Consider the following 24,865-nt stretch of genomic DNA (forward strand, 5'->3'; position numbering starts at 1 on the left):
GAGAAACCAGAGATATTTGCCCTCATTTGGTAGCAGTGTTTAATAAAAGTAAAACTTGTGGTTGTAAAGAGTGCTTATTAAATTCTTCATTTACACTACCTAATTAATTCTAGCATTTTAAATTAACAGTGAAACTAGTCCCTGCTGTACCATTCTATAGATGCAGCATATTTCCTCCCTCCACCCGTTGTTCAGGTTTAATTGGCTATGCTAAAAGTCAGAGGAGGGAGAGATAGGGCTGTGGGGAGACAGGGAGGGAGTGGGAATCTCTCTAGCAGAAGACTTTCCCGAGGCCAACATTTGGAGTTAGGTCACGACGCAGACTGAGAGAGGTGAGGTATATCACACCAGGCAAGTGGAGAGGCTGCCGCTGGTGGTTCAGAAGTCAGGGTAAATGACATCATGGGTATTTTTGTTGCCCTGATTTTTAACATCCCAGTCCCCCCTTTTCCTCCAACACCTCCTACAGATCTCAATGCATCTCGATCCTGTGAAGTTTACAAGGAGTTCTAAATATCCAGTGGGAGGATTGGGGGGGTGGGAGGTGGCAAAGAGATAAGAATTGAAGATTAAGATTTTCCAGCCCCAACCACTCCCTAAGAGAATGTAATGGATTCCCTTAGAAGGTTCTGGCTTCTGTAATGTTAAAATCTCTTGAGAGAGAGAGAGGAAGTGATTCTGTTGATAGCCTTACCAGCAGGCTGGATTCACCCCGGGCTGTGAATTGTCAATGAATTCTCTGTTTGAGAACAGATAGAAGAAATTCGGACATGGACTTAAGTGTTACATTGTATAAACATCACCATTTATCAAGCGCTTCCTCTGCTCTGAATACTTGCTGAAAGCTGGACATACCCTATTTCATTTAACATGGAGGACAGCCTCCATTTTCTTAAATGAGGAAACTAAAGCTTAGTGATTTCCCCAGGCAGCATAGTTATTAGCAGGTGGTGGAGCTGGGAGTCACCCCTAGTTTCCAAAAGCATGATTTTATTTAGAAGCGTGTACAGGGTAAAGACCTTTCCTAACCCCCACTTAATAACCCAGTGTAACATTGTGTTCTTCTGAGCAGAGGTTGCTGGGCACCCTCTGGAGAATCTATCTAATGCACCATGGCTTTAATCAAAACTCATGTGTATAAAGGGAAGCACAGATAACAATATTTATCATCATCTGGGGATATAACTCAGCCTTTGTTTTCCTTCAGAGTGGAACCAAATTTACTGAAAATGCTGGTTTACATCTCTGTTACTTATCTTCTCAGAGACATCAGATTTTGCTTTCTGCAATTGGGAAAGGATACTTATCAGGATAATCCAGGTACCAGGGAGAAGAAAGGCATATCCTGAGTTGCTTTTGTGTGCAGCCGTGACACGTGATGGAACTGGACGCTAAGTCTTTAGCTTTTCTTCTTCATTAACCTGCAGCTTCTGCTGCTGGGGAAACAAAAGGAAGTGGCATGTGACCCATAGGGTCACCTGCAACCTAGTAACTCAGGCAAAGAACACCAAATACCTGGTAGAAATTGTATTATTCCCATGGACTCCAAGTAGTTGATTTTTTAGTTTCTAATTTTTTAGAAACGAGTTTTCTAAAAAATTAGTTTCTAATGTTTTTGTTTTGTTACCATTTTGGTATTGGCTTGTAAATGTTGAGATTGCCTTACTGAATCCAACTTCCTATATGATCAGTATTTTAGGGGAGAAAACATACAGCTTGACCAAGGCAGGGTTAGGAGGCTCAGGATATGTTTTGAAACCAGCAGAGCTGAATTATTATTTCTTTGCCTTATTTTACATTTTTGTAAGAGTTTATCTAGTTACCACCCCAAAACAAATAAGGAAAGAAAACAAATAATAAAATAAAAAACAAAGAAAAATCTCTAGAAAGAAATTAGGCCAGGCGCATTGACTCATGCCTGTAATCCCAGCTCTTTGGGAGGCCGAGGCAGGTGGATCACCTGAGGTCAGGAGTTCGAGACCATCCTGGCCCACATGGTGAAACTGTCTCTACTGAAAATACAAAAATTAACTGGGCGTGGCGGTGTGCTCCTGTAATCCCAGCTACTGGACAGCTGAGGCAGGAACATTGCTTGAACCCGGGAGGTGGAGGTTGCAGTGAGCTGAGATCATGCCATTGTACTCCAGCCTGATTGACAAGCATGAAACTCCATCTCAAAAACGAAAAAAGAAATCAGTGTAAGACAACAAACAGTTTTGACCTGCCCGTTTATATTGTGTGATTATTTACATCACAGTGATTAAAAAAAGGAATTATATTTTTACTTTATGTCACTCTGTGTATTTGTGCAGTGTACTTTCTAATGTACTTTTTAAGAGTAGTTTTCTATTCATTTCAGATGAGTGTGAGCTCTGAAGGGGAGTTTTTGAGGACAGGACAGACCAAAGTGAACATTATTGATAACAAAACTGAATCTATTAAGAGACAAGTATATGGAACATGCTATTAATATGTAAGTGCTATGGATGGTTGGAAGAGGTGAGGTTGGTGTTAGCTGGAGTTGTTGGGGAAAGGTTAAAAGATAGGGTTAGGATTTAGTTAGAGGAAAGAAAGGCAAAGAAATAGAGCCAAAATTTTAGTCAAAGAACAAAAGCATTTTATTTTATTTCTCTGTGCTTTGGACAAAAGAAGTAGAGCTGGAACATATCTCTTTGGAAGCAGTGGTCTAATATGAAGCAGCATTACCAAATGCAGTTAAGCATACCAAAAAATTAAGTCAGTTAGAGTTGTACCCCAATGACAAAGGCAACATTTCCTAAACACCACTTCTAATCCATGCCTTCATTTCTTCCTTTATAATACATATCTTTGGTTTAATTAATATTATTTTGAGAAAAAAGAATAAGGCCAAAAAAATAACCTTCACTACTGTGGACAAGAGGGTGGATATTTTGCTGCTGCCTTTGTATCTGAATTTACATCTCTAATTAAAGGGACCAACTCAGTTTTGATGCAGTAACATTGGACAACTTGTGTTCTTTCTCGAATTTCTGCTAACAATCCTGTATGTGTCTCTCTCAGTAGGTGAGATGTGGGGCAGGGACCACGGCTGTGGAGACAGTATCTATTAGAGCATCTAGGGCAAGAGTCATGACAGAGCACAGGCTATTGAGTTGAAAGGAGAGGGGGGTGAGGGTTCTGGATTGTTGTAATGTACCTTATATACTTTCATGTACTGGACTTACAGGAACAGTATGGGAATTTGGTTGAATTTTATTTCTGAAATAATAATAAAAGGCTCTGAAAAATCCTAATATATAAAAATTCCTTGAACTCACTCCCAAAATGTGAATTCAGCCCCAAGGTGAGTTTGTTGGCATAATTTCTTACATTTGTGCTTTAATGTGTGTACTGGGCACTATAATAATGCTTTAAATATAGTAGCTCGTTTAAATAATAAATCAAGCTAGCTTGGAGAATCAGAATGGCCAATGCTTTTGAGTACTTACTATGTGCTAAGCATTGTGCTGACATCAGCAGACAGTCTCACGTAATCCTTAAGATGGCCATTTTATAGATGCAGAAACTTGAAATTAGGATCATTGATTTACTTGCCAACGTGACTTAGCTTCCAAGTTAAGGGAGCTGGTATCTGAACCCAGCAATGTTTGACTAATTGTGAATAATCTAATTTATACTTTATCTCTGGCGGTTTCCCCCAAATACTAAACTGACTCCTCCCCCTTACAAACCAACTCAGCTTGTATACCTGGAGAATGAAATTTTTGAGTACAAGAAAAACATAATTAGAGCTCAGAATCTTTTGTTTTCGAATCTTTTGTTATCACACTGTGCACTAAAAAGATAGTTTTTTTTTTTTTTTTTTTTGTATTAAACAGGTCATTGCTTACCTGAACAAAGAAGACTAGACTTGGAGTGGTTTTTTCACTTATGATATTCTCCTTTCATGTAATACTCTTAACTATATTCCCCTTTTCTTTACTGTGCGAGAACTGTATTGAAATGGATGCTGCTTACAATTTAAGCGTAATAAAAACCCAGCTTCATTTAGGCATATCCAAGAAAATCCCAAGATATTGATTAACTAAACGAACTTTTCTACATGCACATCAGAGGCAGAGTCATTAGTGATGGGAAGAGTAGAGCAAATGGTAGCATTTATCAGCATATTTTGCTGCTGATTTGGAAAATGTGCTTAGTATAATGTGATGTGTCTCCTGAATTCACAGGAAAATCAGGCAGATTTGCATCTGTCATTTTATTTATCACCTCCCTGCAGTCATACATATTCTACAAAGAAGAATAAAAGAGTTTTGATTTGTTGACATGGGAAGGGGGGTTGGTTATTGTTGGAGGTGAATGGAAAATTTTTAGGTATGGAGAAGATTTGGCAGCCTAGTGGGGTTACAAAACAGGAGATTTGGAGTCTGCCTTATTAGGGGGAACTTGAAGAATGTCAGAACGTGAAGTGCAAACAGTAAACCATGTAATCATTGTGCTTCTTACACACTCATCAAGAGGAATCAGAAACTTTCCATCCTTTCTAATTAGGGCAGCTTGGCAGTTGAGTAGAGCTGTGAGGTTTAGGGTTTGTGCAGGTACATCATGCATCTTTCGACATAATTTCTTCCCAGGATGGCAGTAGTCAGGATTACAGACCGGGTATGGTTTCCTTTTGCCTCCTGACTGTGTTCCCCTTCATCTTACCTTCCAAATCAGACAGTTCTGCCCTGCTTCTGAACTCAGATAACCGTAGGAAAGTATTCTCACATCCCAGGAGAGATGTCTCAAAGGATTTTTACCTAGGATGTGAATCAGGCCTGGGTATTTTAAGAATTTTCTATTTCTGTACTTTAGCTGACTGTTTGGTTCGTAAGACCAATTCCCTGTTCACGCAGCCTTCTCTTCTTTCCCCAACACACACACACAAACACACACACACACCCGCACACTCACTCACTCACTCCTCCCTTCTCTGTAGAATGGCCTGGTTGATTGAGACTAGGAACTAAGGAGGAAGGTAATGTCAAACTGAAATTTCCACACATTATCTAAAAATGTAATTCATCAGCTTCAGGGTAGGAGGAAAGTGCTTTCTGAAATGTGTTAATGGGAAATTCATTTTCTTCGTGTCTTCTGTGAGGTGTAATAGTGGTGATTTCTTTTTTCAATCTACCCTCTCACCCCCATTTCACATCTCCCTTACTGCTCTTAACTGATAACAATTCTGTATCTGTGTTTATTCCTCTTAAGAACTAAAGATCTTTAAGTTGCCTTTTCGTTTTTTCTACAGTCCCAAAATTGAGCTTTGAGAGGAGAAGATATTTCTAGTTTGGAGAGAAGATAAAATTCAGATAGAGGTCATATATTTGTATAAGGTTTTTACATTTGTAAAACATTTTCAATCAGCCAACAGTATTTATTTAGTGTTTACTCTCTCAGACCAAATAAATGTTATTCCCTTTCCTTCCATTCTCTGAAATTCTGTGTCACAGTATGTGAGGAGGCCAAAAAGGGTAAGACATAGTTTGTGCCCATGTGTTGCTGCAGGGCCAATGAGTCAGAGAAACCAGAACAAACAACAGCCCTCCATGAAAGCCTGGAAGGGACTGGGAGCCTGCCACTTATTACGCGTATTACTACACTCTACCTTTGCTGTTTTGTGGGTAGGGGCAAGGGGATAATGGGAGTTATTTTATTTTGTTCTTCACCAAGGCCCAATCTTACCCTTCCTTGGTCCTATTAATGTCATTGGAAAGATAGTGAAAAAGGATTCATAAAGATAGAATGAAGTCGGAGGTTTGATGGAATGCCTGCTATGTGTCAGCTACAGTGCTAGGCATATTACAGATGTTATCTCATTGAAGCTTTTCATCGGTGTTGCATGATCAGTGGTTTTATTCCCATTTTGCAGATGCAGAAGCCAAGACCCAGAATTAGTCAGCTGGTGAGTGGGGTTAGGTTGTCTGACTGCAAAGTCTATGGGAAGGTTTCTGTTACCTTACCACTCTCTCTGTGCTGAACGAAGACAACATCAGTTATGGGTGTTCAAAGGAGAAAACGATGACAATGAACTGAGAGTCTCAAAGCAAGCATTAAAGAAAAGCGAGCCTTCAGCGTGGCCCTGTATTTGGCAGAGATTAGGTTGTAGGAAAGCAGTCCATGCAGAAGAGGCAGCTGAACCAAGCTTCAGAGAGGTTGTTACGGAGTGAATGTTTATGTCCCCCCAAAATTCTTACGTTGAAATTCTAACCCCCAATGTAATTGTGTTTGGAGATAGGGCCTCTTCGGAAGTAATTAAGGTTAAATGAGGCAATAATGGTAGAGCCCTGATCTAATAGGATTAGTGCTCTTATAAGAAGAAGAAGAGAGACTGGAGTTTTCTCCATATACATGCAACAAGCAGGAAGGCAGCTATCTGCAAGCCAGAAAAAGCCTTCACCAGAACCCAACCATGCCTGCACCCTGATCTTGGATTTCCAGACTCCACAACTGCGAAAAAATAGATTTCTGTTATTTAAGCCACCCAGTCTGTAGTATTTTCTTATGGCAGCCCAAGCTGCCTAATACAGACATCTTAAAGAGATAGTGAATAGATCAGCCAGGACTATTCCCTCAGGTAAGTGAGGATACCACCTTCGTGTCAATGAAATACCTGAAGCTCAGAGACGTTAAGTAATTAATCCAAGGTCACAGCTAATAAGTGGTGGAGCTGAGAGTTGAACCCAAGCCTGTTTCTGAGGTCTGTGTTCCTTCTACTTTGCTAATAACTAACTCTACCTAACGCAGAAGGACCACTTTTAGACTTCCCATGGCATCTGTGATCTGAGAATCATTGTTTATCTCTCTAAGGTGACGTACCTGTTTGCTCAGTTACTTGCTTTCCACCTACTTCAAGTTCTTGCAGATTTCTAAGTTTAGTTTTCTGCACATCCCTTATTTTGTAGTTGAATGTCTGGTGAGATGCAAGCCCTCATAAACACAAAGTGGATAGAGCTAGCTAGGATAATAACTCTAATTCCTATGGCTGCTAATGGAATTTCTCATCACAAACATCTTGAATCAGATTAAATAATTTTATTGGTGGCATAAACATAAAATATATACTTAGAAATCCCTGATATTTGCTCTTTGTGTTTGTTTTCAGAGTATTTTATACTCAGTACTTCCTTTGCCTTGTGGAAGTATCCAACATAGGCAATATCTACACCCACTTTACAGATGAGGCCATTGTAGCCCAAAGATAAGTCAAGAGCACTTGGCTTCTTATTTTTCTGGCTCTTTCTTCCTCTCTTCTTTTCTTTGCCAGGTTTATTGTTGTCGTAGTGTGTGTGTGTGTGTGTGTGTGTGTGTGTGTGTGGTTTTGTTTGTTTTCTGTTCAGGTTCCTCTTTCTGCTTTCTTGTTTTTTTACATGTCACTTTGATCCAGAAAGGATTTGTGTTGGCTTATTAGATAACATGGAAAAAACTAAAATTGAAATAACCATCAACTTTTTTAAAGCAGGGTAGAAGGAAATGGATATAGAATGGTAAAAAGATACCAGAGGAAGATTAGTAAATTAAATGTGGCTAAATGACTCAAACAGACCACCTAGTTTGAGTTTTCTTACATCAAGGAAAAATGAATTGTGACAGCTTTGGTTCCTTTCTCAAGTGGTTACCGGAATCCCAGCCCCACACCCTTTACCACCACCAGCTCTGTAGCCCTTTCTCTGGATAAACAGTCCTCTGATTGTGGAGATAGTTGCCCACTATAATGCTGGATTAGATAGAAAGCCTGAAATCACATACATGGAATTTTCCTCATCTTTCTTGCCTAGGTCCACTTTGGATGTATTGACTTGCTTTTTATGGCTAGGACCAGCAGTAACACAGAGAAATTGCCTGAGTGAAGTTCTTGTTTTTATTAACATAAAGTATAAACAGTGTGTCCTATGGAGGAGGTGTTCTGAAGCAGGCCTTCCTTGCCTACTGCCCTGAGCTGAGGCATTACTGAGGTGTTACTTACTGCCTTCTGAGTCACTCCAGTCTTTCCTCTCCCTTCAGACACCAAGGATGGTCATGCAGGAACTTCAGTTTTCAGCTTCCGTCTTTCTGGTGAGGGATTTCTGCAGTGAGTTCTGGCTAGCCCCTCATTGCCCAGAGCCCTGAGCTGGACAACAAACAGGAAACTCAGATGTCACTCTCATTTCCTGGCCCTGACTGTGGAAACCTCAGCCACCTTTGCTCTTCCCACTACCCCTCACCAGTCAATGGACACAGACCACCCTCTAAGTACAAAAGAAAGAGAGCACTACCCAAGAGCTCCATACACCCCAGCACACAGACACATCCCACACTTTTCTGGGTGCGCCCATGTGTGCACTAACACATACACACACACACACACACACACACACACACACACACCCCAAACACTTTCTGGTCAGAAATATCAAAGACAGTGCTAACCAGAATCAAGACAGACTTCACTGAAAGTCCTGCCTTATCTTCCCCACCCCCATACTTGATAGATGTATTTGTAGCCTTGTGTAAGTCATGTTATCCCTTTGGAGCTCCATTTCCTAAATATACAGTAGAGAAGATAAATCTTAACCTTACTTTCTTTGGATGGTACTTGTGAATTCAAACCAGGTGACACACGTGAAGGCACTTCGTAAATGAAAGCAACCTATAAATAGGTTGCTCCTATCTCATAACTCCTAACCACTTCTCACCAAGGGTTTTAGCCCTAGGCCAAAGGATGGATAAAGGGGGAAGAGAGTGAAGGTGGATGTCTGTTTCTGGTTCAATCCCAGGTTATGTAATTCCAAGTAGGAAGCAGGAGATAGCATCTGAGAAGGCAGAAGAATAGAATGGGAACTTATATTTATTAAGCACTCACTAGATGCCAGCTACTAGATGTTGCCTTGCATTTATCTCATTTAATCCTGACCACATCTCCAGTAGGTAGATACTAGTGACCCCCATATTAATACAAGGAAACCAGGGCTCATGGAGTTTAACGTGACTGGCCTAAGGTCACACAGCAAGCAAGTAGCCAAGCCAGCCACATACCCATGTCTGTCTGCCAGTTGGGACAAGAGATCTTCACAGAGATGGTTTCCCACATTCTTGCTGTTTCATCCTGAGTCACGAATGCGGCTGTAGGATGTATTCCAGTAAGCCTCAGGAATAGCTGCAGTAATAATGAACATCAATTTCGGTGGTTCTGGAAGACTGTAAATGAAAGCCTTTAGTTCAATAAGATACTCCTCCATTTACTGCGGGATTATATCCTGATACATCATCATACATTGAAAATATCGTAAGTTGAAATGCATTTAATACTCTGGCAAACTCACTGTAAACTCAAATCATCATAAATACAACTATCATGAGTCGGGGACAGTCTGTATTTGAATATGTCAGGATCATTTCTGAGATTGTTTTTAAAGAGGCCACTTTTATGAGTGGTAACATGATAAAACGAAAGGATCCACCAAGTTCTTATTCCTGTGCTAGCTATTGGACTTTTGGTGGATCAAGCCATTCTGTGCCTCAGGTTGTTGTGCATGAAATGGAGATAATACTGACTTTTCGCACCTTTCTGTGTGTTGTGAGATCAGATGACTGCTAACGTGTTGGTAAATTCAGGATATTACTATGGTCACCTATAAGATAGGGCATTGTAAGCAGGGGATTTATGAGGGTAAAACAAGCACTAAAGCCCCTGTGATAAGCTATCTTTCCTTCCTAGTCTGCCTTCCAGATGTTTTGTTCAGTTATCTACGTACATCTCAACAAAAGCTGATTAACTCTCTCAGTCATCAGTGTCTAACTGTTATTAATGCTCAAGCTGATCAAATTACAATGGCACAGATCCTACTTATGCTGTTAATATTAGATTTTGGATTCCGGTCTATAATGAATGATTTTTCCTCCATGCATTGGAAAAATTGGTTAGCAGAGTTCATAAGAAAGTTTAATTAGCAGGCTGTTTGTGAAAATAACGGCTGTGAGTCATCATTCAGAATGAACTAACAATTCTCAGGCTTGAATTTGTTCTTCTGTTCCTTGAGGAGCCACATAGGATCCTTGTGTTTGGGAAGCTGGTGTCCACATGTTGCCCATTTGAATGGCACCATGTAATAAACTAATTACCAAAACATCAGATTTTAAAAACTAGAGAGGAAGAGGAAGTATAGGGTGTTTGCATATATGGGTATGTGTATCTGTGTTTGCTAAGGGAATATTTCGGGCCTAAGCAATCCAGCACTGTGCTAGACAGGAGAGCCTAGTGATTAAGAGCTAGACTGCCTATTATCTACTTCTCAGCCTTACCATTTACTAGCTGTGTAACAGGCAAATTCTTAACCTCTCTGGGCCTCAGGTTTTACATTTATAAAATAGGGATATTGGTAGGATTATTATGAACATTAATTTATGTAAACTACTCAGAACAATACCTGGCATATAGTAATATAATTCTTACAGCAGTTCTGTGAGATGTAGGTATTACTAGTCCCATTTTATAGATGAGGAAACAGACTCAGAAAGGTTAACTAACTTATCCAAGATCACACAGCTTCTAAGTGGCAAAGTTGAACCAATGTTTGACTCCAAAACCTCTATTTTTATTTACTATGCTGTACTAGCTTCCAAGGTCATATGCCTAGTCATTAAGTGTAGGTACTGTGTGTCTATGTGTGTCTGCGTGTGTATATGTGTGTACCTATGAGACTGCTTCTGCTTGAATATCCATACAGTCATACACAATTGTTTTGTGTTTTTTTCCTTGGGTTTTTGGTTCTTCTTTTGAAAATCTGGGAGCTCACTACTTGCTGACTACTCACACAGTGAGCTAGAACCAGACTTGTACCAACATGAAAATGTATCTTCAAATGTCTGACTCCCCTCCCCACTATGCATCGCTGTCCTGTGTCTAGATTATCCCAGAAGCAAGACTGTGTGATGTCATCTGAGAAGCCAAATAATAGACTGTTACAGTGAAAAGAGACCTTAGAAGTATTCTGTGGCCACTAGGCGTGATGGTTCATGCCTGTAATCCCAACACTTTGGGAGGCTGAGGTGAATGGATCATAAGGTCAGGAGTTCAAGACCAGCCTGGCCAAGATGGTGAAACCCTGTCTCAACCAAAAATACAAAAAAAAAAAAAAAATAGCCAAGCGTGGTGGCGGGCTTCTGTAATCCCAGCTACTCTGGAGGCTGAGGCAGAGAATTGCTTGAACCCGGGAGGCGGAGATTGCAGTAAGCCGAGATTGCGCCACTGCACTCCAGCCTGGGCAACAGAGTGAGACTCCATCTCAAAGAAAAAAAGTACTCTGTGGCTTGGTCTTATTTTTGACTGGCCCTGTTAGTTCAACTTTGGGGACCAGATCCCCCACCTTAGGTAAAAATCTTGAGACTGTCTTATTTCAAAGGGTAATATTCATTTGAGAATCCCATCTAAAAGTCTTTCCCAAAGGTGCTTAATTGACCAGATGAGTTTGAAAAACTGAAGTGAACCAGGTTTAAAAGGGGTTTCTTGGCTGGGTATGGTGGCTCACGCCTGTAATCCCAGCACTTTTGGAGGCGGAGGCGGGCGGATCACTTGAGGTCAAGAGTTCAAGACCAGCCTGGCCAACATGGTGAAACCCTGTCTCCACTAAAAATACAAAAATTAGCCGGGCATGGTGGTGGGTGCCTGTAATCCCAGCTACTTGGGAGACTGAAGCATGAGAACTTGCATGAGACTGAAGCACTTGAACCTGGGAGGCGGAGGTTGCAGTGAGCCGAGATCACGCCACTGCACTCCAACCTAGGTGACAGAGTGAGATTCTGTCACCCCCCAAAAAAGTGGGATGCTCTTTATATAATTACTTCTCTGAACCTGTGCTAACATGACTTAAAAGGAATGGTATAATATGGAGCATTATCCAAGGAACCTTTTTCCCTACGGCATTTTGTATGCTATCCTTTCCAAGCAGGGAGAGAAGAAATAAGCTCCTTGGAGGATAAATTTGAGGGTAGGGGACAAGGAGGCAGTTTGGGACAGTTCCTATCTGATGACCTCATTTCTTTCATTAAGAAAGAGAGGAGATCCTCTATTGCCCCGGGGTGGGCAAATAAAAGCCTTGGTGTCCTGGGGGAGTCTCACCTACTCCCAGGAGGAACAGAAAATGATCCCATATGGATCCAAACTCTAGCGTCAGCACAGTCGCATCTCACACTAGGCATTTTTTTGAAAATTATTGAGTACTGAGCACATTCTGGCTATGATTCAAACTTTGGGTTTATTTGGTGTCCTGATGTCTCAGTGACATTTCATTTTCCATTGCCTCGAAGAGCTGAGCCATTAGAAGGTGTTCGCATTTTGCAGTCTCACAGGTATTCCGGGGCACTCCTTCATTTTCACATCTGCCAGGTACTTGACTCCATGTAATGAAGCTGGTCATTCTTGCTTGCATTCTTCCATTGTCCAGGAATCCCCAGCTTTATAGAAAACCAAAGAAGATAACTTTTCCCTCATTTTCTACCCTAAAGACCTATTCCTGCATGAGTTGTTCTTGGGTTTTTATGTCTTTATTTTGCCTTATTTCCCACCTGCAAGTTAAAAAGTGATGAAAAGGGAAAACATACTTTTGTTTATTTTTTTCTTCTTCATGGGTCTGGGAATTTCTTTCTTTTTAAACATTTGTTGAAATCAAGCTAAGATGTTAAAGCATGGTGGTGAGCTTCATGGTACTTTATTATCAGCAAACTCCTTGATGATAAGGACCGAGGTGTTCATTTCTGCATTTCACACAGATATTAGTGGTAAATCCAAGGGCGGAGAACCCCTAAGCGTTATTTCAGGAAGGAGATGCTGACAGAAGTATTCAGACAAAGTCCTTCAGCTAACATTTGGCATCTGGACTTATCTCTGTATGGATAAGTTGTTTATCTCATCTCCTTGAGTGAGAGCCATGAATGTCTTTTACTTTGAATAAGGCAGTTTTAATGGATTTATATTCAGTTAATGTTTATGAAGTATTACTCTGTGCCAGCCCCGATCATATAACTTACCTCTTTTGATCTAAATCCCAACATGATATCAGGAGCTTCTACATGCCCTTTGTAAGAATGGTGTCTGCTGGGAGTTTTAGAAGCCATTGTCTTAGTGTTAAATATAGCAGTTCCTTTCACGCACAGACGTTTCACCCACAGAAAGTCTCATTTTGCCCAAAGGCTAATTACAGTGTATGTAATTAGTATTAACCTGATATTTTTTTCTACCTCTTTCTCCTTTGTTGCTAAACCCTCCTGGTTAACATCAGCTGCATTGCTGGAATCACCTGTTGGTTTTCATCCACTTGGGGTGGAACGTCTTGTCTATCTGACATCCAGATCTTTGTTTCATGAGAGTAAGCCAACCAAGACTTAAGAATTCTGGTTCATTTTTCTGGCTAGCTGGGAGTTTGCCAAAATCCTCCTCTTTTTTTTTCAACTCTTGTTAAAAAATATTTTTAAACGTGTGACTATTCTTTCCTGTCTTATAAGAATATTCTGAACATAATTTAATGTTGCTTCAGTTAAGAATCTTTCATTGCCCCATGGTCATCAGTCTGAATACTCCTTCTTTTTGTATGATAAATGCTGAAGGTGAGATAGTTGTCACTGAGGCTTCTATTGTCCTAGTGCACTACTTAGAAAATCTTTTCCTTTTCAGTTTTTTTTAACCAAGTACTTGATACCACCTTTTTATCTTACAGATTTCCTTTCTTTTCTGAACAAACAGAAGAAAAATCTGGTTCAGATTAGTTCAGGTTTTTGTTTACTGAGGTTTATTTTTGAAATGTATATTTGCAGACCTGTCATTTGGAGCAATTTATTTTATATAACAAACCAAAAACGCGGGGGGTGGGGGGAGGAGCCGCCTTTGAGCAACAGTTGGTTGGCCTTTATTTTTTGAGGCAGGGTCTCCCTCTGTCACCTAACGTGGAGTGCAATGGCAGCGTCATGGCTTCCTGCAACCCCAACCTCCCAGTTCCAAGCAATCCTCCTGCCTCAGCTTCCCAAAGTGCTGGGATTATATGTGTGAACCACTGCATCCAGCAGTTGGCCTTTCTTAATGAATAGTGTAACTTTGTAATTGGTCCTTTCTGCTTTGGGAACTGCTAGAATTGAGTGTATATACTCTGTGCATTTTCATATGCAGAGACATAATTTTACATCTATGTGAACAGTTTGGCCTACCTTGTAGGATTGCCTTAGAGAATAGATAAAATGATAGAAATAAAGTGTTTAGTATACTGACTGGCACTCAAAAAATGATAACTGTTTTTGTTACTATTCATTCATTTGTTGAATTAATTTGTTCATCCACCTATTCAACATAGATTTATTGAAAATCTACTATGTGCCAGACATTGGTCATAACAAGATTCACGTGGGTCATAATAAGACTCATGCCCCCCTTCCCTTAAGGAACTTAAGGTCCATTGAGAAAGACATTCAGTTCAACAAGCTTATATTAAATACCTACTGTGGGCCAGGCACTTTGTTGCCATCTTGATGCCACATGATGAGTATAAACATGTGCTTAGGATTTCCAGAATATGCCCTCTGGAAATAACCAAAGACTGGCTCAAGTAATTTTAAATACTTTGGGAACTCAAAATAAGGGTGACTACGTCCTGGGTTTGTTGTTGTTATTTTGAGCCCAGACTGAAGTGCAGTGCTGTGATCTTGGCTCACTGCAACCTCTGCCTCCCAGGTTTAAGTGAATCCCCTGCCTCCTCAGCCAACCAAGTAGCTGGGACCACAGGCACACACCACCATGCCCAGCTAATTGTACTTTTTGTAGAGACAGGGTTTTGCTATGTTGGTCAGGCTGGTCTCAAACCCTTGACCTCGAGTGTTCCACTTGCCTTGGCCTCCTAAAATGCTGGGATTACTGGTGTGAGCCACCGTTCCCAGCCAGTCCTGTTTTTTTTTAAATGTTTTTGGCAGAGAGCAGACACACTCAAAATTACAGATGCCTAAATGATTCCTGAATTTCTGCCAGAGATATAAGGAGACCTCATGTACACATCTGAAAATGGATTCAATTTAGAAATGGTATTGACAGTAGAGGTTGATATTAACAACAAGTGGAAGTGATTACTATAAGTTTCGTGACAGTTCTTTCTTCTCAAGTAGTGGGCACTCATTGTGTTCTCTCCTTCTGGAATGCCCTACTAAACCTGTTGCCTTTGACTGCCTATTGCATGGCTGTCTCTTGTCAATTTTTTCAAATTAGTCTCAATTCAGATATTACATTCTCTAGAAAGCCCTCTCTCTTCTCACCATTGTAACACTCAACTGTACTCTACTATCATTGATAATTCATGAATCCGACTTTTATACTAGATCATGAGCTCCTTGCTTCTTTCTTGGTCCTCATTTTCCACATCTGTAGAAGGGATTTGAAGATGATTGATACTAAAGTTCTTTCCAAGACTGTCATTCTATGATGCACCGAATCCAGTTTGAAAGGCACAACCAGGCTAGGAGATGGGAATGGGATACTTTGGGATATATATTGGAATTAAATGGGAGAACAAAGACTTGGAGATGGTACTAGAAAACCCATGCTCTCTCACCAGGTAGAGTGGCTCATGCCTGTAATACTAGCATTCTGGGAGGCTAAGGTGGGTAGATCACTTTAGGCTAGAAGTTCAAGACTAGCCTGGCCAACATGGCAAAATTCCATCTCTACTAAAAATACAAAAATTACCCAGGAGTGGTGGTGCGTGCCCATAACCCCAGCTACTCAGGAGGCTAAGGCATGAGAATTGCTTGAACCCAAGAGGCAGAGGTTGCAGTGAGCCAAGATCATGCCACTGTTTTCCCAGCCTAGGTGACAGAGTGAGACTCGGTCTCAAAAAACAAAAAAAAACACATGCTCTCTCCAAGTCTCAGGCATGCTATGCTATGTCAGGGCAGGTATTTAGCATACATATGAACACAAATTCAAGAAACCAGGGCACAGCAGAAGGTGCACTGGCTATGGAGTCAGATGGGTCTGGCCATTATTTTCTAGACAAGTAACTTTGGGTAAGCTACTTCTGCCTCTGGGCCATAGCAGGCCTTAGTTTCCCCTTCAGTAAAACAGATATCAAAATGCCTACTTCAGAGGGTTGTAAAGATTATTTAAGTAATGATGTAAATAAAGTGCTTGGCCCAGAATAGGTGCTCAAAACATATTCGTATTATTTTTCTCAGTTAGAAATAAGGATAAACTGAAACCCACTATGAGCATTGAGTCTAAAATAAATATAATTTAGAACCTTTGAAGGGATCTTATGGGTCAGTCTTACCGACTGGTGTCACTACAAATCTATTATTTCCTCTGACAAATACTAGGTCTGGCTTCGGTTTGTACCTTTCTAGTCCTGGGGCTCTTACCACCTCACAAGACAGCCCACCCCTTATAAAAGCATTATTAGAAAGTTCTCCTTTTATTAAGGCAAAAATCTTGTTTTTTCCCACATAGCAAGTCTATCCCTATTTTCCCACCATGGCATTTCAAAATATTAGAAGGGGCTTTGAGGTCAGGCACAGTGGCTCATGCCTGTTTTTCCAGTGCTTTGGGAAGCTAAGGTGGGAGGGTTACTTGAGGCCAGGAGTTCAAGACCAGCCTGGGCAACACAGCAAGACCCTGTCTCGACAAAGGGCTTTGGGTACCTCTAGAGTCTTCTCTTCTTCAAATTAAATGCCCACAGGTCTTTCACATGTGTCTTATGGGATCGGGTTCCTCCTACCAACTTCCTATGGAGATGGGTGAGACTCTGGTAAGAAAGATTTTGCTAATTTTCCTGGTCTTTTTATGTTTGGTATTTGGGAGACTAAAGGTAGTTAAGAGAATGTAAATACCCATTTGAACAGATAATATTCATTAATTTACCCAGCAGACACATAGTGGATATCCAATAATGTCATGGGCCCTTTGTTAATTCCTGGGGGGACAGAAATGAATAAAGCATCATCTTGTTCCCACATTGCTCCCAGTCTAGTGGGGAACAGAGACACATTACAAGACAGTTTTAACGAATATGCCAGTGGAAATGTTCACCTGATCTGCAAAACTGAGGGGAAGGGGCCAGTGTAGTTTTTTCATATATGTCTTATTCAGCAGTGTGGTAATTCAGATTGAAGAAACCAAGGATGCCCTTTCCTCTTTTCAGTCATTTGACAAGTGTGATGGTGGATTGCCCTCACATCCACTTGTGCCATTGCTCCAACATGCCAAGCATGTTCCTGCTTCAGGACCTTTGCATGTGAGATTCCCTCTGCCTGGAATGCCCTTTTGTCTGATAGGAGTGACTGGCTACCATGGGTTTCAGTCACCCCAGCCCTTTCCCTCAGGTCTCTGCTCTCACATCGCATTAGCAGTGAGGCCTTACCTGACCACTTATATTAGTGAGAGTTCTCTAGAGGGACAGAACTAATAGGATATATATATATATATATATATATATATATATATATATATATATGAAAAGAGAAGTTTATTAAGTATTAACTTACATGATCACAAGGTCCCACGATAGGAGGTCCCACAAGCTGAGGAGCAAGGAGAGCCAGTCCAAGTCCCAAAACTGAATAAACTGGAGTCCGATGTTTGATGGCAGGAAGCATCCAGCATGGGAGATTTAGGCTGGGAGGCTTGGCCAGTCTCTCCTTTTCATGTTTTTCTGCCTGCTTTATATTCTATAGCAGCTGATTAGACTGTACCTACTAGATTAAGGGTGGATCTGCCTTCCCCAGGCCACTGACTCAAATATTAATCTCTTTTTGCCACACCCTCAGACACACCCAGTCCAGGATCAATACTTTGTATCCTTCAATCCAATCAAGTTGACTATTAACCATCACAAGTCCACCCCTTGTCAACTTGAACCCATATGCATCTCTGAGGTCATACGCAATCTTCAAATAAAGACAATAATAAGGTCATGATTTTACCTAACATAATTATGTTAGGTATTTGTGTGTTCAAACAACCAGAAACCCACCAATCCCCAACCCAAATACCATTACAATTACGTACAGTTACCAATACTTAAATGCTGATATGAAGTCAATAAATCTTATGTTGCATGATAGAGGAAAAGGAAATAAAATAAAGATTTTTCTTAGTACAAGTGTACACCTGCACAAACATGTTTTTAGCAGAGAAGGAGGAAATACTCATGACAATTACAGTCTGTTTCTGCAGCTGGTCATGTGGTCATAGCTGGTATTGATGACTACCTTCTACTACCCGTTCTGTATTCCCTTTGACTTCAGCAAGCACCTCAGCAGATCATGTTTTGTTTTTTTTTTTTTCCTGGAGCAGTGGCCCAAACCTTCATTCTTGAGGGATCTGGGCCATTTGTAGTCCTGCCTGGATTGGGCTGTTGTAGTTTCCTTAATCACAGGGCGTGTAATACTAAGAGATACCCTGTATTACTGGATCTCCTGTATTCCATGCATACTTTTCCTTACCTTCTTAGACTGATTTCATCCTGATAGTCTGGGTCAATCACCCCAGCCAGCACTGTAACTTCCTTCTTAGCCTGTTGATTTTAAGGTAGGAGGAGCCCAAGGTGTCCAGGCGGCAATCTGCATTTCCAGTTTAATGGAATCGTTGTCGTGTCTCCTGTTGGCAGCTTTCTGCACTCTGGAACTAAGACCTCTAGGCCAGCAGAACATAGTATTGCAGGAACAGAAAACAAAAATTTTGCTAGTGGATCACTAGGAGTGATGGTGAGTGGTGCCACTTCCACTTCCATCCCTTGATTCCTGGACTTGTGAATTCTGGAGCTATGGGAGAAACAGTACCATATATTGGATGCTGATTCAGAGCATACATGGCTTTCTGGAGAACTTTTCCCCAACCCTGAAAAGTATTGTCACCTAGTTGGTGTTGTAATTATGACTTCAAAGAACATTCCACCATTCTGTCAATCCAGTTACTTCAGGATGATGGGGAACATAGTAAGACCAGTGAAATTCCATGAGCATGAGCCCACCGCTGCACTTCTTTAGCTATAAAGTGAGTGCCTGGTCAGAGGCAATGCTGTGTGGAATACCATAATGATGGAGAAAGCATTCTGTGAGTCCACAGATGGTAGTCTTGGCAGAAGCATAAGTGTCTGTTCCAGTGAGGACAAACCTCAGCCCTTTCCATGATGGAAGAGATCTAATATAATCAACTTGCCACAGGGTTGATTAATCACCCCCAGGCTGGCTAATCACCCCAGCAATGGTGCCATATCAAAAGCTTGATGTTGGTCTTTGCTGATGGCAAATTGGGCACTCAGGAGTGGCTATAGCCAGGTCAGCCTTGGTGAGTGGAAGTCCATGTTGCTGAGCCTGTACATAACCTCCATCCCTGTGCCACCTTTATTCTTAGGCCCATTGGGTGATGACAGGGGTGGCTGGGAAAAGAGGCTGAGTGGTGTCCACAGAATGGGCCATTTTATTTACTTGATTATTAAAATCCTCCTCTGCTGAGGTTACCCCTTGGTGAGAACTCACATGGGATACAAATATCTTCACAGTTTTTGACCACTCAGAGAGGTCCATCCACATACCTCTCTCAAAATTTCTTTGTCACCAGTTCTCCAGTCATGCTTCTTCCAAGTCCCTGACCATCCAGCCAAACCATTGGCTACAGCCCACAAATCAATATATAATGGCACATCTGGCCCTTTATCCTTCTATGAAAAGTGCACACCCAGGTGCATTGCTCAAAGTTCTGTCCACTGGGAAGATTTCCCTTCACTGTTGTCCTTCAGGGATGTCTTAGAAAGGGGCTGTAGTGCTGCAGCTGTCCACTTTTGTGTGATTCCTGCATTTGGTGCAGAACCATCTGTAAACCAGGCCCTAGTCTTCTCTGTCAACTGATCATAGGGAACTCCCCATGAGGCCATTGGTGCAAGCTGGGGAAGAGAAGGCAGGGTAGCAGGAGTGTCCCCAGCTTCCTTAGGATCTTCTCACACATCCCCATTCCAACTTTGAGGGTCCCATTCTTTTCCAGTCAATGCCCTCACTTTAGCAATAGGTATCTGGTGAGGCTGCGCATGCATCTTTAGTTGCAGATCAGCCACTCACATGATAAGAGCTTGTGTCTGTTTTTCCACGATTTCAGCTCTTTCTCTATAGGAGATAAGACTCTCACTCAGGGCAGTCTTAGCAGATTTGAGGCTCAGTATCTGCTTCAGAAGCCGGGAGACAGAATCCCTGAGTTCATCATTTTCTTTCATCACTTTGTCCACTGAACTTAGGAGCAACCAATCAGCTTCATTATGTTTCTTGGTTCTCCACATACAGTCAAAGGTGTTATGTATAGAATCACTAAACTTGCCTTTCATGAGCAGTGAGTCAGGAATATCAAATGCATTTATTTTGCATAATTCTCTAAACAGTTCACACCAAGGACTATCATTGTTCTCCATACTATTAGAAATAGAGTCCTTAGCATATTTTGGGGTCTAATCATATTAAGCAGCCAACTCCAGAAACCCCAAAACCAATAAAAGAACTCCATCCTTAATATTCTTTTCCTCTAGAACCACTCGTAGAACCAAAATCTGTATTGGTCAGGGTTCTCTAGAGGGACAAAACTAATAGAATAGAGATATATGTATATATGTAACAAGGGGAGTTATTAAGTATTAACTTACATGATCACAAGGTCCCACAATAGGAGTCTGCAAGCTGAGGAGCAAAGAGAACCAGTACAAGTCCCAGAACTGAAAAACTTGTAGTCAGATGTTCGACGGCAGATGTTCCCAAGCATCAGCATGGGAGAAAGATTTAGGCTGGGAGGCTAGGCCAGTCTCTCCTTTTCACATTTTTCATCCTGCTTTATATTCGCTGGCAGCTGATTAGATTGTTCCCACCAGATTAAGGGTGGATTTATCTTTCCCAGCCCACTGACTCAAATGTTAATCTCTTTTGGCAACACCTTCCCAGACACACCTAGGATCAATACTTTGTACCCTTCAATCTAATCAAGTTGACAGTATTAACCATCATACCTATTTAAAAATCACAACTCCACCCCTACACTGCCTTTCCTCCTTCTCAGCTTTATTTTCTCCCTGCAACTCACTATCATCTAACAGATGTCGTATTTATTTGTGTATTTCTTGTCCATCTCTCTCAACCCCAATCAGAATATAAATCCAGTGATGGCAGAAACCAAGTAGGTGAATGGAATATGTCTGGCACATACACATGCTCACTAAATATCTGTGGGATAAATGTAGTACTTGGATTCTCCCTCAAGTTGGAATATCATCCATGTCATAGGGGAACGCTATAAAAACTCTCCTTTATCTTCAAAGCCCAGCTCAAATGTATTCACCTCCATGAAGCCTTCCCTACTCTTCTCAGTCAGAATCAATTTCAGTTTCTTCTCTGTTCTTATACATAGCTTTAAAAGAAAAATATCTGTTATATGTATTATTTTTGCTGGGCTATAATTAGTTTTTATAACTCTCTTTCCCATCTACATTATAAGCTCTCTGAATGCAGAAACAAATTTTTGGTCATTTGGGGATCTACCCATAGTGTCTAGCATGTGGTAGGTGTCAGTTATATGTGGGATTTGTGTACCTGTTGACTATTATATGCTCCAATGTAAAAGAAAGTCATCAGAAACAGTTTCTACCTTCAAAACGGTAGCAGTTTCATTGAGGAATAACATTCACCTAGGCAGTAGTGTCAGGCAATATCTCATGGGGCATGAGAGAAGAAGGAAAAGGAACCAACATCTATTGAGCATATGCCAGTCACTTTAAATGCATTATCACTTTTATTCCTCCTATTAACCCCTTTAAAAAAGTAATATTAGTTCCATTTTATAAATGAGATTATTGAAGCAGAAAGAGGCAAAGTAGGAATGGAAAATTTGGAGACAAAAAGAAATAGCATATATCAAGAAATTTGGAGAGATTTCCCATCAGAACTTCGCTTCTCGGTTACCATGAGTTGGGTGTGTAGTATCTCCAGAAACCAAAGCACAAGAAGGTTAATTTAGCTTAGCCAGAGTCACACAGCAGTAAATTGAAGATCTGGGATTCAGACACACATCTGACCAACTCCAAGTCCCTTTCTTTCCAGTGTTTCTCGTCATACTTTAAACTAGTGCTTCTTAATCTTTCATGTCCATTTGACTTATCTGAGGATTTTGTGAAAATACAGACTTTGATTCAATAGGTCTGGGATGGGACCTGAAGATCTGCATTTCTCACAAGTCCCTAGGCGATGCCAGTGACGTTGATACAGAAACCACACCTTGAGTAGCAAGATTCTAAACCATGCTTAAGCTGGTCGTGGTGGCCTGTGATCCCAACATTTTGAGAGGACGAGGCAGGAGGAGCATTTAGTTTGGGACCAGGCTGAGCAACAAAACAAGACCCGATTTCTTAAATAAATAAATAAATACATTTAGCCAGGTGTGGTGGCATGTGCCTGTAATCTCAGCTACCCTGGAGGCTGAGGTGGGAGGATAACTTGAGCACAGGAGTTTGAGGCTGCAATAAGCTATGATCATGCCACTGTACTCCAGCTAGGGCAATAGAATGAGTCAAAAAAACAAAAACAAAAAACATACATACTTCCTTTGAGGAAATTGTGTGAATGACCAAAAGAAAATAAATCCTCTGACTAGTTGGCTGTAATAACACTGGGCTTGCAGGAAAAAAGCCAAGACTCATTGTAAGCCTCACAGAGGTGGGATGGGAGAGAACAGTCAGAGGTGCTCTAGAACCCAAGGCATTCCCAGTCAGTGTGTTACAAAGGAAAAGAGACCCCCAATGCAGGATGAATGCATCCCCTTGAGGACCTGCCCGATGCCAGACACTCTGCTGGACACTTGCACTCAGGCCAGCGCCTGCAGAGAGAAAACATGAACTGAGATATCCAACAGACTTCAGTTTATTCAAATCCTAGCCTGAGCCTACTTGCTGGTTGACTTTGACAGGTTATTTAACATATTTCAAGCCTCACTTTTCTTATCTACACAGTGGGCCTGATGATACCTATTTCACACCGAATTAAATGAGGTAACATTAATAAGCCAGTTAGCACAGTGCCTGGCACAGAGTAGGCACTAAATAAATTGTAGCTGCTATTAGTCCCAATGTTAATATAATCTTCACAGTGATTCTTTGATTATGAGAATTAAGGGATTATCCCTATTTTTCCAGATTAGAGAGCATGCTGATAAAGCTTAAATGACTTTACCAAGGTTATACGGAAAGTAGTTTTGAACCACACACACATTGAAACGTGCAGTAACAACCATTCATCTGACCCTTTCTTGGGTGTGTTTGGGTAGATCTGAGGCAGCTGAAAGCAGGAAAGATGTCTCACAATGGGCAGTGAAGGAGTCCTAGGATAGATACAGAGTTGGCTGCAATTAACCTAGTATATGGATTATCATCATGCAGGTGATCTTGAGGTGACTGGGGATTTTAACATGTGCTTTGAGAACAGGATTTCAGCCTGAGCTAGGGGTTCTACATCCATCAAAATTCCTTATTCAACTAAGAAGTTTTCAACAGCAGCTACCCATCTGGCTGCCTCCTCAGGGGCTTTGCAGATGAGGGGAGTAACTATTCAGTTTCTGGAGAATGATAGTTTTTAAAGAGAGAAAGAGCAAGGTGTGCAGATTGGCAGTGCAGAAATGCTGAGGTTCTTTCTGGCCAGCTTCTCTACTGCATCCATCAACCATGAGGATGTCAGGATCCGAATAATCCCCAGGACCCTAAAGGCAAGGAAAAGCTGTGTCTATCCAGAAATGCTGGGAAATTAAGGAGTTATAACCAGCTATGTGCTCAACATTTTCTAGAGATTAAATATAATAAAAATGCTTAACGCAAACCACTGGAGACAATTTACTTTTTCATAGCTGATTCAGAAGCCTCTGACATATTTCAGGGCCTCAGAATCATTGTTATTATAATAACATTTTAGCTCAAATGGAATAACTGGTTATGGCAGAGGGTACAGGATTTGAAGTCAAAAGATCTAGACCAGAAGATCAACAAACTACAGCTCATGGGCTAAACTGGGCCAACTGCCTGTTTTTCTAGATAAAGTTTTATTGGAACACAGCCACACTCATTTGTTTATATACTGTCTACGGCTGCTGCACAATGGCAGAGTTGTCAGGGAACATAAGACCTACCAAGCCTAAACTATTTACTGTCTTGCCCTATACATAAAAACATTTTCTCACCCTTGATCCAGACTAGGATCTAGCTCTGTGATCTTAAGCAAATCACCATTTTCTCTGAGCTTCAATTTCCACATTTATAAAATGATGATTATCTCTCACACAGGGTTGTTGTGAGAATCAAATGCATAGAAAGATGGAAAAGCATTCTGTACACTCAGAATCTCTGTGGAAAGGTGGACAAGGGTGATTTTTGTTGTTCATCTGACCTGTGACCAGAGGAGAACCTACCCAGGACATTCCTTGTTTGTGTTTTATTTTCCAATCCCCAGAGTCAGTTTGTTGTGTTTTTTCTTTCTTACAAATCCAAAATTAATTCCCCGGGTACTTCCTGTTTTCCCCCTCTTCCCCTAACTTTCTGTTATATGCTTTCAGAAATGGACGATTAGTACAAATGCATACATCCATTCTTTCATTTCATTTATCAATCATTTGTTGATTACTTACTATGTGCAAGGATGCAAACTTTTAGGAGCTAGTTATTATGAGAAGATGTGTTTGGTTTCTAAGGGGAAAATTTAGATATACAAATTATTATAACAGAATAAAGATGTTGCCATGTCATAGTAGGAGGAGACATTGTGTATTTGTGTTGTGTGTGCATGTGCCTATGCTTTATAAAATGTTGAAGTGAATTCAGATTTA

General features: G+C 40.9%; 1 protein-coding gene across 6 annotated transcripts in view; it reads left to right on the plus strand.

The window, feature by feature from the left end:
- The window catches only part of ELAVL4 (ELAV like RNA binding protein 4), a 95,779-nt gene that overhangs the window by 42,612 nt on the left and 28,302 nt on the right, over positions 1 to 24,865 (plus strand). The window lies entirely within an intron of this gene.

The sequence above is a fragment of the Callithrix jacchus genome, chromosome 7, assembly GCF_049354715.1.
Source record: "Callithrix jacchus isolate 240 chromosome 7, calJac240_pri, whole genome shotgun sequence".
Taxonomy (NCBI): Eukaryota; Metazoa; Chordata; class Mammalia; order Primates; family Cebidae; genus Callithrix; species Callithrix jacchus.